This window comes from Mustela nigripes, chromosome 14, assembly GCF_022355385.1.
Source record: "Mustela nigripes isolate SB6536 chromosome 14, MUSNIG.SB6536, whole genome shotgun sequence".
Lineage (NCBI taxonomy): Eukaryota > Metazoa > Chordata > Mammalia > Carnivora > Mustelidae > Mustela > Mustela nigripes.
The window spans coordinates 56465289-56478251 of NC_081570.1; positions in this window are offsets into that span (position 1 = coordinate 56465289).

Consider the following 12963-nt stretch of genomic DNA (forward strand, 5'->3'; position numbering starts at 1 on the left):
CTAATTCTTTCTTCTGCCTCATTTATCCTAGCAGTGAGAGCCTCCAGTTTTGATTGCGCCTCATTAATAGCTTTTTTGATTTCAACTTGGTTAGATTTTCGTTCTTTTATTTCTCCAGAAAGGATTTTTATATCTCTCGAGAGGGTTTCTCTCATATCTTCCATGCCTTTTTTGAGCCCGGCTAGAACCTTGAGAATTGTCATTCTGAACTCTAGATCTGACATATTACCAATGTCTGTATTGATTAGGTCCCTAGCCTTCGGTACTGCCTCTTGTTCTTTTTTTTGTGTTGAATTTTTCCGTCTTGTCATTTTGTCCAGATAAGAGTATATGAAGAAACAAGTAAAATACTAAAAGGGTGGCAACAACCCCAGGAAAATATGCTTTAACCAAATTAGAAGAGATCCCAAATCGTGAGGGGGGAGAAAGGGGATAAAAAGAGTTTCAAAAAGGAAAAAAGAAAAAAGAAAAGAAAAAGAAAAAAAAGAAAAGAAAAGAATTTTTTTAAAAAAAGAAAACAAATAAGAAAAATATAAAAAGAAAAAAAATATATATTAGATACATTAGTTAAAAAACATTAAAAAAGAAAAAGGTAAAAGTTAAAAAAAATTTTACCCAAAGGTGAGAAAAAAAACCAAAAAATGAAAAAGAAAAAATTTAAATTAACTTCAAGACTAAAAAAAATCACAGGGAAAAAGCCATGAGTTTCATGCTTTGCTTTCTCCTCCTCTGGAATTCTGCTGCTCTCCTTGGTATTGAAACCACACTCCTTGGTAGGTGAACTTGGTCTCGGCTGGATTTCTTGTTGATCTTCTGGGGGAGGGGCCTGTTGTAGTGATTCTCAAGTGTCTTTGCCCCAGGCGGAATTGCACCTCCCTTACCAGGGGCTGGGCTGAGTAATATGCTTGGGTTTGCTTTCAGGAGCTTTTGTTCCCTGAGCGCTTTCTGTAGAGTTCCTGGGGACGGGAATACAAATGGCGGCCTCCTGGTCTCCGGCCCGGAGGAGCCGAGAGCCCAGGGCCCCACTCCTCAGTGCGCCCTCAGAGAACAGCGCCCAGTTACTCCCGTCTGCCTGACCTCCAGCCACGCTCCGAGCTCACCGACCTGTGGCTGGTTCAAGGTAACACCGAGCTGTGAGCTTACTGTCGGCTCTGTCTTTGTAACCGGCTTTTCCGTTCCAATACGCGCAAGCTCTGTGACACTCAGACACCCCTGATCCTTCTGTGACCCTGCGGGACCTGAGGCCACGCTGACCCTGTGTGGGCTCGCCCCGGTTTAGCCTCTGGAGCGATGTCCCTCAGCGGAACAGACTTTTAAAAGTCCTGATTTTGTGTGCCATTGCTCTGCAGCTTGCCGGGAGCCAGCCCCTCCCCCCGGGGTCTATCTTCCCGTCGCTTTGGATTCACTTCTCCGCCAGTCCTACCTTTCAGAAAGTGGTTGTTTTTCTGTTTCCAAAATTGCTGTTCTTCTTCTCTTCGATCTGCCGATGGATTTTCAGGTGTTTGCAATCTTCAGATAAGCTATCTAGCTGATCTCTGGCTAGCTGAAGTAGTCTCAGCCTGCTACTTCTCCGCCATCTTGACTCCTCCTTAATTTTCACTTTTTAAAACTTGTTTTGTAAGAATAATTTCCAATGCAGGCCACTGAATTTGTTTGCTCTTTGATCCCTGAGTCTGGCTAGGGTCGATCCTTCTGGCCCAGATTAAGTGGTATTCCACCAAGAAAGTTGAAAAATCTTCATATACTTTAACCCACTCTCGTTTATCCCATTCAAGATCATCAAATTCCACATACACCTGAGTCCTGGAGCTGCATATCCCTCACCTGTAAGCTCAAACCAAACCTTGCCAACACAGCATCTCCCGACCCTTGTGGGATCTCAGTCTCGTGGTGGAGGGCCCCTCCGAAGGAAGACTTGGTGATATTCTATTTCTCTGTCTGCAAATACTCCCTGACCCACAGGGCTGGCCTATGGTGAAATGAAATTCAATTCAGCATATACTTGTTGACCTTTATTATGTGCCAAGCAGTGGTACACATCTGCAGATGCAGCAAGATTACATTTCAATGAGGGAGTCAGACAATAAAAAACAAGTATGTGAGTAGCATGGATAGTATTAGATGGTAAGTATTATGAAAGAAAATAAGTAGGCAGGAGTATAGGGGAAGGGTCAGATTTTAAATAAGATGATCATAGAAGGTCTCAATGAAAACAGGAAATATAGGTTAAGACCCAAATAAAATGAAGAAGCAAGCAATTGGCTTTCTGGGGATAGATCATTACAACACAGGAAACAGAAAGAACAAATGTCCTGGTGCAGGAATATACCCGGGTGTTTATGGAACAACAAGAAAGCCATTTTATAAGCAAGCAGAAAAGTAATGGAGTAGGGTGGGGTGGAACACACCAAGGACAAGGAACCAAATCTATAGGGCCTTCAAGGCCACTATGAGGACTTTGGCTTTTAGTCAGAGTGAAATGAAAAGCCACATAAGTGTTTTGAGGGAAGGAATAATATTATATGATTTATGGTTTAACATGATGCTTATATTTGCTGTTCATCCATAGTGTGATATAGGGCAAGGTCAGGAGTAAGGAGACTGGCTAGGAGAGTACACCTTTTGTTTACTTCTTTCTGTGCACTTATCCTCTCCTTGATGGTCATATACTTCCTTTCCACCCCACTTCCGTTGCTCTTAAGCTTCAAATTATCTCATGTGCTCATTCTAATCTCCTAATTTCCTCAGGAAAATGGATAATAAACTCATCTACTTTGAGGGTTAATGATTTATAAGATGTTTTATAAGCAGAGTGTCTAAACAAAAGGCATGTACTCTAATTGTAGAATTTCAGGCTTAAGTGCACAGATATTTTATTCAGGTCAGTGAGTCTTTTGAAAATAACTAAAATGGCTTTGTACAGACACCTAGATACTCTGGATAATCACGGAAGCCTTAGTTTAATCCTTTTGTGATAGGAGGTAAGTTTTACAAACAGAAAAACTGTAAGTCCAGGCTTGCTTATCCTTTCATAGGATGATAGAATATCATATTCATATGCCCAATTCTTCTTCTTTTTTTTTTTTTTTACATTTTCATTTATTTGAGAGAGAGATAGAGAGAGAGTACCAGCAGAGGGAGGGGCAGAGGGATAGGGAGAAGCAGACTCCCTGTTGATCAGGGAGCTCAATGCAGGGCTCAATCCCAGGACCCTGGGATCATGACCTGAGCCAAAGGCAGATACTTAATGGACTAAACCAACCAGGGGCACCCTCCCATGCCCAATTCTTATCCAATCACTCACTAATTCATTAAAGATTCTACCTCTTTACTCCCTCTTATTGTCATCCTATTGTTAAGATTTCATCTTTGGCTTGAAAATTAATTTCATTTCCTAATTTGTTTCCAGCATTTGGAGCTTAATCTCCAGTTTCCTACCCTACCCAATTTCCAAACCAGAACAATCTTCCAAAAATGCAAGTAGTGTCTTTACCCTGTTTAAAACTCTTCAGTTGTTCACCAATGCACACAACATCCTTGGTCAGACACATGAAGTCCTTTAGGAACTGGTCTTTCCATCCCTGTCCAACTAACCCCCTAACCATCCTGCCCCCTACATTTTCTGCTCTAGCCACATTCCATGCTGTTGCCTTCCTTTGGGACTTAGTGCTTTCCATCTTCTCTTTCTGGTAAAAAGTTTTATTCTCTTTACTTCCACACTTAGCCTCAAAATTCAAACAATGAACTTCTTTTCACCCTTCAGAGTTCAGTGTAGATGTCCCTTCCCTGAAATGCCTTTCCTCATGCCTATGGTTTAATTAGATGCTTTTCCCAAGGGTTCCCACAGCAATCTACTCTGGCATTTTCATTTTATAAAGCAAAAGGATTTTCTGTTATTTGCTGGTTTGTCCTCCTCATTTGATTTTGAGACCATAAGGGTAAAGACCTTGCTTATATCTGTGTCTGAGATGCTTAAGAGTGTGCTTAGTATATAATGGAACTACAATAGGTGATTGAGTGCATAAATGAAAGTTACAGGTGGAATTACTTACAAAAGTTCAAAACATGAAATGAGGGAAAAGGTATTACTGGTCTCCAAACAAATGAGTTGCTAGAGAGCAATACAACTATTTCTGATACTGAGACCAAAAGGGAGGTTTCTCTCTTGAGTCTTCATAGAAAATGCACAAACAGTAAAACAGGTTTAGAGCCTATGTAAAGAGAAGTAAATAAGTTGGTTAGTATAAATTGGTGCTACTAATTTTTAACTTACTGAAGTTAGGGAGACTGGACATGATGATGTCTTCAGTTCTTTCTAGTTTTAAGCAGTTTTTAAATGGTGATAATCATTCCAGTGCAATTCTATGCAAGAAGTTCACATATTCATTTATAGGTGATTTTCTAAAAGACAAATATGTGCTAAAAAATCTTAAAACATAACATTTATCTAATTCAACACTATTATATATATATCAATAATTCTTCATTGTGAAATAGAGGATTACTACATGCAGTTGTCTAAAGGAGGTAATTTTAAGAAAAGTGAAAGAAATAGTTCATGGTTATGAAAATCCAATGCAAAAATCTCAATTTCAAATAAGCATAATATTAAGTTGTAATTTTTTTCAAGGTCATTATGTAATAAAAGTATTTTTCAATCAAGTGATAGACTCTTTAGTTCTAAAAAATGAAAATGAGGGGTGCCTGGGTGGCTCAGTTGGTTAAGTGGCTGCCTTTGGCTCAGGCCATGATTCCAAGGCCCTGGGACTGAGCCCCGCATCCAGCTCCCTGCTCAGCAGAGAGCTTGCTACTCTCTCTCCCTCCACTGGTTGCTCTGCTTACTTGTGCTCTCTATCTCTCTGTCAAATAAACAAGTAAAATCTTAAAAAAAAAAAAACAAACTGAGGGTTGCCGGGGGCAGGGGGTTTGGGAGAAGGGGGTGGGATTATGGACATTGGGGAGGGTATGTGATTTGGTGAGTGCTGTGAAGTGTGTAAACCTGGTGATTCACAGACCTGTACCCCTGGGGATAAAAATATATGTTTATCAAAAATAAAAAATTAAAAAAAAAATGAAAATAGTCACTGGCCTCTTTTTATGTTTTTAAAAACTTTATTTGAAAATAGCAATCATAGATCATATTTTGTTCCTTTTGTGAGTTAAGAATAAATGATTTACTTGCTTCAGTTTTCCACTAAATTTTAGGGTTTAATTGCATTTTTCTTTAGAGCCTTGGAACTTCTTATCCAGTGTGACCCCAGTGTGCCTTCACCACCTCTTTCTATGCTCTCTGGGCTCTACTGGGGAACTTTTTGAGCTCATGGTGGCTCCCTTCTGAGATCTCTGCCTTTGTAATAAAATACAGTGACTGCAATTCTATTTCTGGGTATTTATCTGGAGAAAATTAAATCACTATCTCAAAAATATATCTTGATCCCCATGTTCACTGCAACATTATTTACAATGGCAAGATATGGAAACCACCTAAGTGTCCATTGATGGATGAGTAAAGACAGTGTGATGCATATACATGCACGTGTGTGTGCCTATACACACACACACACACACAGGGGTATTATTCAGACATAAGAAAGGTAATCCAGTCATTTGTAACAACATAAGTAGACCTTGACAGCATTATGCTAAGTGAAGTAAGTCAGGCAGAGAAAGACAAATACTATATGATCTCACTTATATGTGTAATCAAAAATTTAAAAAATGAAAAAGAACTCATAGATACAGAGGACAGGTTATCAAAAGTGAGGGTCATGAGGGGGAACAAAATGGGTGAAGGGGGTTAAAATGTGCAGACAATATTTATTAGATAAATAAGTTGTGGAGATATAATATATGTTGTGGTGACCATAGTTAGCAATATTGTATTATATATTTGGAAGTTGCTAAGAGAGTAGATCTTAAAACTCATCACAAAACAAAATTATGACTATTTATAGTGATGCAGGTTAATTAAACTGTTGTGGTAATAATTTCATAACATATACAGATATCAAATCATTATGTTGTACATCTAAAATTAATACAATGTTACATGTGAATTATATCTTAATTAAAAATAGTTAAAATGTTAAAAAAAATAAGAGAGTAAACTGAATCTTCATTTGGAGTCATTCAACAGGAGTTTTAAGCCCAAATTGTCCTCTAAATTGCTGTGTAAATCTGGGAAAGGCACACCATGTCTCCAGTCTATTAAAGAAGATGTTTGAATTAGATGTTCCCTAAATTTCATTCCATCTTTACTGTCCTAAGTTATGTGACTTTATGATTTGTACAAGAAACCTCAGTTCTTTCCACAAATATTCTAGTTGGCAAGGGACTAAATTAGATACCTTGGGCATATGTACTTCTCTGATTCCTTAAGACCAGTGAGTACTGGTATCTGACATTACTGGTGCTTGGATCCCCTTTTTAGATCTAGGCAATGTGGGGTCAAAGGATAAAATAAAAGAGGATGTATGTCTTTCAGCCATCAAATTCTTTATAGCCTAATATCATCCACCATGATGGAAGTTAGATTATACCCTTGAAATTATTATTTAAATATATTTGAATTTGTAGACATGAGATAACAGGGATGAGATGGATTTAACATTTTTCTGCTATTTACTCCCATTCTGACCATGAACTTGCTGAGTGCAGAAACTCTAACTAATTGATATATTGCTTCTGTAGCAATAGGTTCCATGACCTAAAATATAGTCTTCTTCAAAAGCTACCAAGTGTGATATACTTGATGCTGAAGTATGACCTTCTGAAACAAAACTTTCTCAATCATGTCTGTATTATGAAACAGTCTGACCTGTTGAAACAAAAGTTTCTCTATCATGTCTGTATTATCAACTCTGGCTTCATTTATTTTTAGAATTTCCTTCTCCTGAATTTAGCACAACAAACTTGGAGGGGTTTTGGAGTTTAAAGACATGAAGATTTCTGTATCAAGGAGAAATTATTTCCCATTAGTATTTTATGTTTATCAAAATCAGATCATGGTGACTGAATTTGTTTCCTTACTCCAAACATTGATTTGATGAAGATACTGAATTATTATGGACAATAGAATCCACTGTATAATACAGACAAACTAATCTAGCAATGAAGGGATTGATAGTTATCTAACCTAGTAAGTTCCTCAGGTGGTAAGGCTCCCTAAATCTTGATATGTATATATCTACACATAAATAATATTAGCCTTAGGTTTTATTGATATGGGAAAACAAAATTCATGAAATCTTAAAAATTAATTAATTAATTAATTGAAAATTAATAAATTTTATCAAATAAATAATATATTCATAATCTTAGAGTGAAATGTCTATATCAATGTTCCAGAGAGAAGGAGAAGAGGAAAGAAGAGTGCCTTTATCAGAAAAGCAAAAGCCTACCCAGAGGTTTTCGCATCACTTCCCAAAGGAAACAATTTATGAAGGTAAGGTGGGGGTTTGGTTGGGGAAGAAGACATCAGAAGACACAGGCACAGGTGCCATTATCATGGGTTAGGATTTACTCTGGACCTGTAGACATTGATTCAAGACTATTGGGGATTCAACTTGTATTAACACTAGGCTGGTGTTAGAAAATGAGTTAGAAGCATTTCTATGTCCATGGATAGCCTGAAATAATTCCTATACCATCTAATTTACCTATGTTCAGCATTTGGTTATCCTATTCCAGAGATAAAGAGTACACTATTTGAATAGATTGTAGTGTCCATGGAAATTATCTAGTGTAGTGCTCTAGATCTGATCATCATCCTGCTTTGAGTTAGAAGATCTGTGGCTCTCCACAGATGTGAGCCTGTGCAGAGGGTGATTGTAATGAAGAGCCCAAGGTGGACATCTCACTTAAAATCTTGTGACTAAAAATGTATATGAATCAAAATTTTTTAAAAAATTGTAAAACTTCTTAGAAAATTTCCATTGACCAGTAGTTGACCAGAACTACTATATAACATGGATACTGTGACCTATAAGGAAAACCAGGATTTTTTTTTATTTTTATTTTTTTTATTTTTTATTTTTTTTTTTTTTTGTGAGCTGGGGATATTGATGTTCCACACAAACGATTTAGTAACAGAGAAGAGAATGGATAATTTGGTGAGGAACTAGCCCTAATAGTGTTTACTACATATGCCACTTTCTTACACCATATAAATGAACTTGGTCAACCATTTGTCTTCTTTGCAACAAAGCATTCAAGTACCAGCAAAGAATTACAGTTAATATTTGAGAAGTTGCCCAATAATGACACATTTTGATATACGATTCATTTTGCAGTGAAGCAATAAAGACTTGCAAATCTGCAATAGTTGGAATAGGACTGTGAGAAATTTTTAATATCCCCTTAGAATAAATGTCTTATCCTTAACCTTGATTTTACAAGTTCACTCACTGGGAGTGACTTATGCTGAACCAACTCAAAGAATCACACATTTAAACACATTAAATTTTTTTATTACTATAAAATGGAGAATACATTCTAGTGACCAAAATTAACATTATCTAAGGTACCTTTAAAGATGGTAATATATATAAAACACTTAAAATAGTTTTGTGGTTTTGTTAGTCTCTCAGTAATGTCTTTTCCCATTTTCATCCTTTCCAAGTCCTAGGATGGCTCGGTTGGTTAAGTGTCTGCCTTTGGCTCAGGTCATGGTCCCAGGATCCCATGATGGAGCTTCTCAGTGGAGAGCCTGCTTCTCCCTCTCCCCGCCCCCAGCCCTGTGCACTTGCTCTCTAATAAATAAATAAAACCTTTTAAAAATTATTATTTACAAATATGGAATTAGAGCAAAAGGAAATAGTTGGAGGTAGATGATACAGGCCATGTGGAGTCTAGAGAATGGTGATTATTCCAGGGTACATGATTGTGATGAGCAAAATACATATCTTCTATATAATCTCAGTCTCCCCTTTGTCTCTTGCCCCACTCCTCACTCCCTCTTGCTATATTTATCCTTCCTCTCTTTCCATTTGAAGATAAACTTTGCAAATGATGCTTTCTGGTCTCTGATTTCTAAAAACACATGCTAATCAACTTCTTATATCTAGTTACAAAATTTCTTTATGATTTATATTTTCAGACTTCATACCTGTTTCTTTTTAAATGGATCCCTTTCTTTTTAGGGATACTTATTTGTCTCCTTGTCAATCTGGAGAAAATATCCTCACCTGTTTTCAGCCCACTTATAATCATGTATTTTTTTTTTTTGAAAAAATCTTATATTACTTCCCAGGAGAATTGATGCTTCCTACTTTTTCTTTCAAAAGCCAGGATAGAAAATGTCATTTTCTGAATGTAAGGAAAATCCTGGCTTTTGATACCAGAAATTTTGCTGATTAGAGCCCAGAATTTCCTGCATAAAAATCACTATTCTTTGGAAACTATCTAATGTTTAATCTTAGAAAAGTTCCACTAATGAACTAAAGATTGACATAGTAATTGTTGTTCCATGGGAAAAACACTCAAGTGGGGGAAGGGTATGAGTTTCTCTTGTTTCATTTCAATAGTAGCAATCAAACTTCTAATTACAATTAGTCACTCAATTGCTTTCTAAATGATTCTAGTGACTTCATTAATCTGCAGTGATGAGCTATCTCTGTAATATTTAATATCCTGACAAGACAAGCCACATATCAAGCATGAGTCAAATTTCAGTCATCCCTCTGATATTTCTGGACAGTAGGAATCCATTGCTTCTGTTTTATGATAAGGGTGTATTTTCAGACATGGTCCTTGTCCTAAGTATCCGGAACACTAGTCTAATATTGTAAACTCCCAGAGGGCAGACACCAGTGGCAGCTATAATGCATTTTAACTCACTCAAAGGAGCACTAAGAAGAAGTGATAAAGCTGCTCATCAACTCTCTCAGTCACTTTGCTGAAATTCCTTGGTTTTAAGGGTGAAGAGGCTACCCTCAGAGGCAAATAGGATCTCTTTAAATCTCTGAGGTGAATATTGCCTTTTGTACACACCATGTCTCTTAAGGAAAATTTTCTTGTAACTTTGTCCAGAAGTTGCTTTTCTCACATAACCCTGTCCTTGGTGGATCCCAGCTGTGATCCCATCGTGCTCTTAATCTTTATTTTTAGTCCCATCCCCTGTGATCCAGACTCAACTATTCCTATATATCACTTAAATAATTAATTGGCAGGTCTAGCTTAATATGTTCAACAGTCAACTCTATTTTTATTTGAAAATATGCTTGTCCTCCCAGAATCCCAGCTATCCATGTCAGAAAATTGAAAATGCTTCCTCAATTCCTTTCTTTCTCTACCATCCACATTCAATCAATGACCAAGTCTTGATCTTCTGTCTCTATAACATTTCTTTGTCCTCTCCTTTATTTATTCTTGACACTTCTTTTATTCAAGCCATCACCTTCAAAGATGGATCTTGATGGCTATTCCTTAAATATCCTCTTCCCCTTCCTATTAGTAATCTAAATCTTGTTCATATATATATGCCTGCTTCTATATGGCCTGGGTGATTCAGGTAAAGATCGTTCAGTCCTCAGCTTCAGGGGCAGGTCTGATCAATCCAATATCTATGCTCCTTACCCCAGTTATTGGTTCAGGAATCTAGATTTCCACATTCTGGAACAAAAGATTGGATCAAGAACACATGATTCAATTTGCCAGTGAAATGTGACGGGATGATTTCGGGGGTATTAAACTGATGATTTAAAACCTGGAGCCACTTACCACTATGAGGGAAGCTAGCCAGAGGATAGAACATAGCCAAGGGAAGAGAAGTAGATCTGGGACATTGCATTAAACTGTATTTGAAGTTCACCCTAGTTCCCTCCTTTCATTACATGAATCAATAATTTTATGTATTGATTAACTGAATTTGACCAGGAGTTTCTCTCATTTGCAATATTGAAATTCCAACTGCTAACATTTTCTCTTGCCAGAGTTATTACAGTGATCTGGCAACTCATTTGTCTATCTGTGGTATAGACCCTTTCAGTTGACTACCCACTCTCCTGACAGGGTGATCTTTCAAAAAACCCCACAGATCTATTCATATGCTTCCTACTTAATCTCCTACCATGGTAACCTATTATCTTTAGAATAAATTAAACCACATTAGCTTGACATACAAGGTCCCACATTATTGGATTCTTTTTTTCTGCCTCCTCAGCCTCATATCTCGTTTCTTCCCAATGTGAATTTTTTTTAAGGTTTTATTTATTTATTTGACAGAGAGAGATCACAAGCAGGCAGAGAGGCAGGCAGAGAGAGAGAGGGAAGCAGGCTCCCTGCTGAGCAGAGAGCCCGATGCGGGACTCGATCTCAGGACCCCAAGATCATGACCCGAGCCGAAGGCAGCGGCTTAACCCACTGAGCCACCCAGGCGCCACCCCCCCCCCCATGTGAATTCTATATACAACCGTGCTTAACTACTTTTGGGTCCTGGAATAGAAAGTCTTTATCACTCACCTCTCTGTTTTTATATATGCGGCAATCAGCTTAATTCCATTCTATTCACCAACTACCTACTTTGAACCTACATTGTACCCAAATATGTATAATGTGCTGACAAAACTCCTCCCCTCACTGTTTACCTGGTGATGTTCTACTGTAAAACCCATCTGTTCCTTAGAAGACTTTGCGCTTTCTCCCTTGTTTCATGTCTCCATGTCTGTTGGCACTTACCACTTTCTGTTTTAGTGGTTTGTTATAGTTGTTCTCTACATTGTTGTAATTATTCCTCTCTTGAAGGTAAGAGCTATTTCTTACTCATCTTTATATTCTCAATTCTAGCATTAATGTTATTCATGGAGTTAAGTAAACAGAAAGACACATTATTAAAATGCTGAAGTATATTAGCGATCAGCTAATCCTAAAATTCAAGGAGGGAGGTGACTCACCTACTACCTAATGAAAAATGGCATCTAATACTTGGTTTCCATGTAAGCGAGGCAACAGCAAGTAAAAGGGTGTGAGCAATTGGACAGCATGTGCAGACACAAGGGATATTCCCGTCTCAGCCCCGTAGTTTACTGCTAGAGGGAAAATGGGGCTAGTGCTGCCAAAACTTCTGATATTTGCTCAAGAAAACAAGGAAACCTAATGTGTAGGTTAATAAAGTGAGTAGATCTCACATCTATAGGATGGATATGCTTATGACCTTAATAGCATCCTTGGATTTATTCCAACCCCTTCATTTAAGGTAAGGAATCAACATCAGGACCAAAACAAAGTTTCCCTTAAGAAACCCCTCAATCTGGGGTATATCCTTCTTCTATATGCTTTTATGGCCCCTGTGCCCTTAACTCAATGTTTAGTGTTTTCTTTCTTTCTTCTTTCTTTCTTTCTTTCTTTCTTTCTTTCTTTCTTCCTAAGATTTTGTTTATTTATTCGCAAAAGGCAAGGGAAGCAAGGGCAAAAATGAACTATTGGGATTTCATCAAGATCAAAAGCTTTTGCACAGCAAAGGAAACAGTTAACAAAATCAAAAGACAACTGACAGAATGGGAGAAGATATTTGCAAACGACATATCAGATAAAGGACTAGTGTCCAGAATTTATAAAGAACTTAGCAAACTCAACACCCAAAGAACAAATAATCCAATCAAGAAATGGGCAGAGGACATGAACAGACATTTCTGCAAAGAAGACATCCAGATGGCCAACAGACACATGAAAAGGTGCTCCATATCACTCAGCATCAGGGAAATACAAATCAAAACCACAATGTGATATCACCTCACACCAGTCAGAATGGCTAAAATCAACAAGTCAGGAAATGACAGATGCTGGTGAGGATGCGGAGAAAGGGGAACCCTCCTACACCGTTGGTGGGAATGCAAGCTGGTGCAACCTCTCTGGAAAACAGCATGGAGGTTCCTCAAAATGTTGAAAATAGAACTACCTTATGACCCAGCAATTGCACTATTGGGTATTTACCCTAAAGATACAAACGTAGTGATCCAAAGGGGC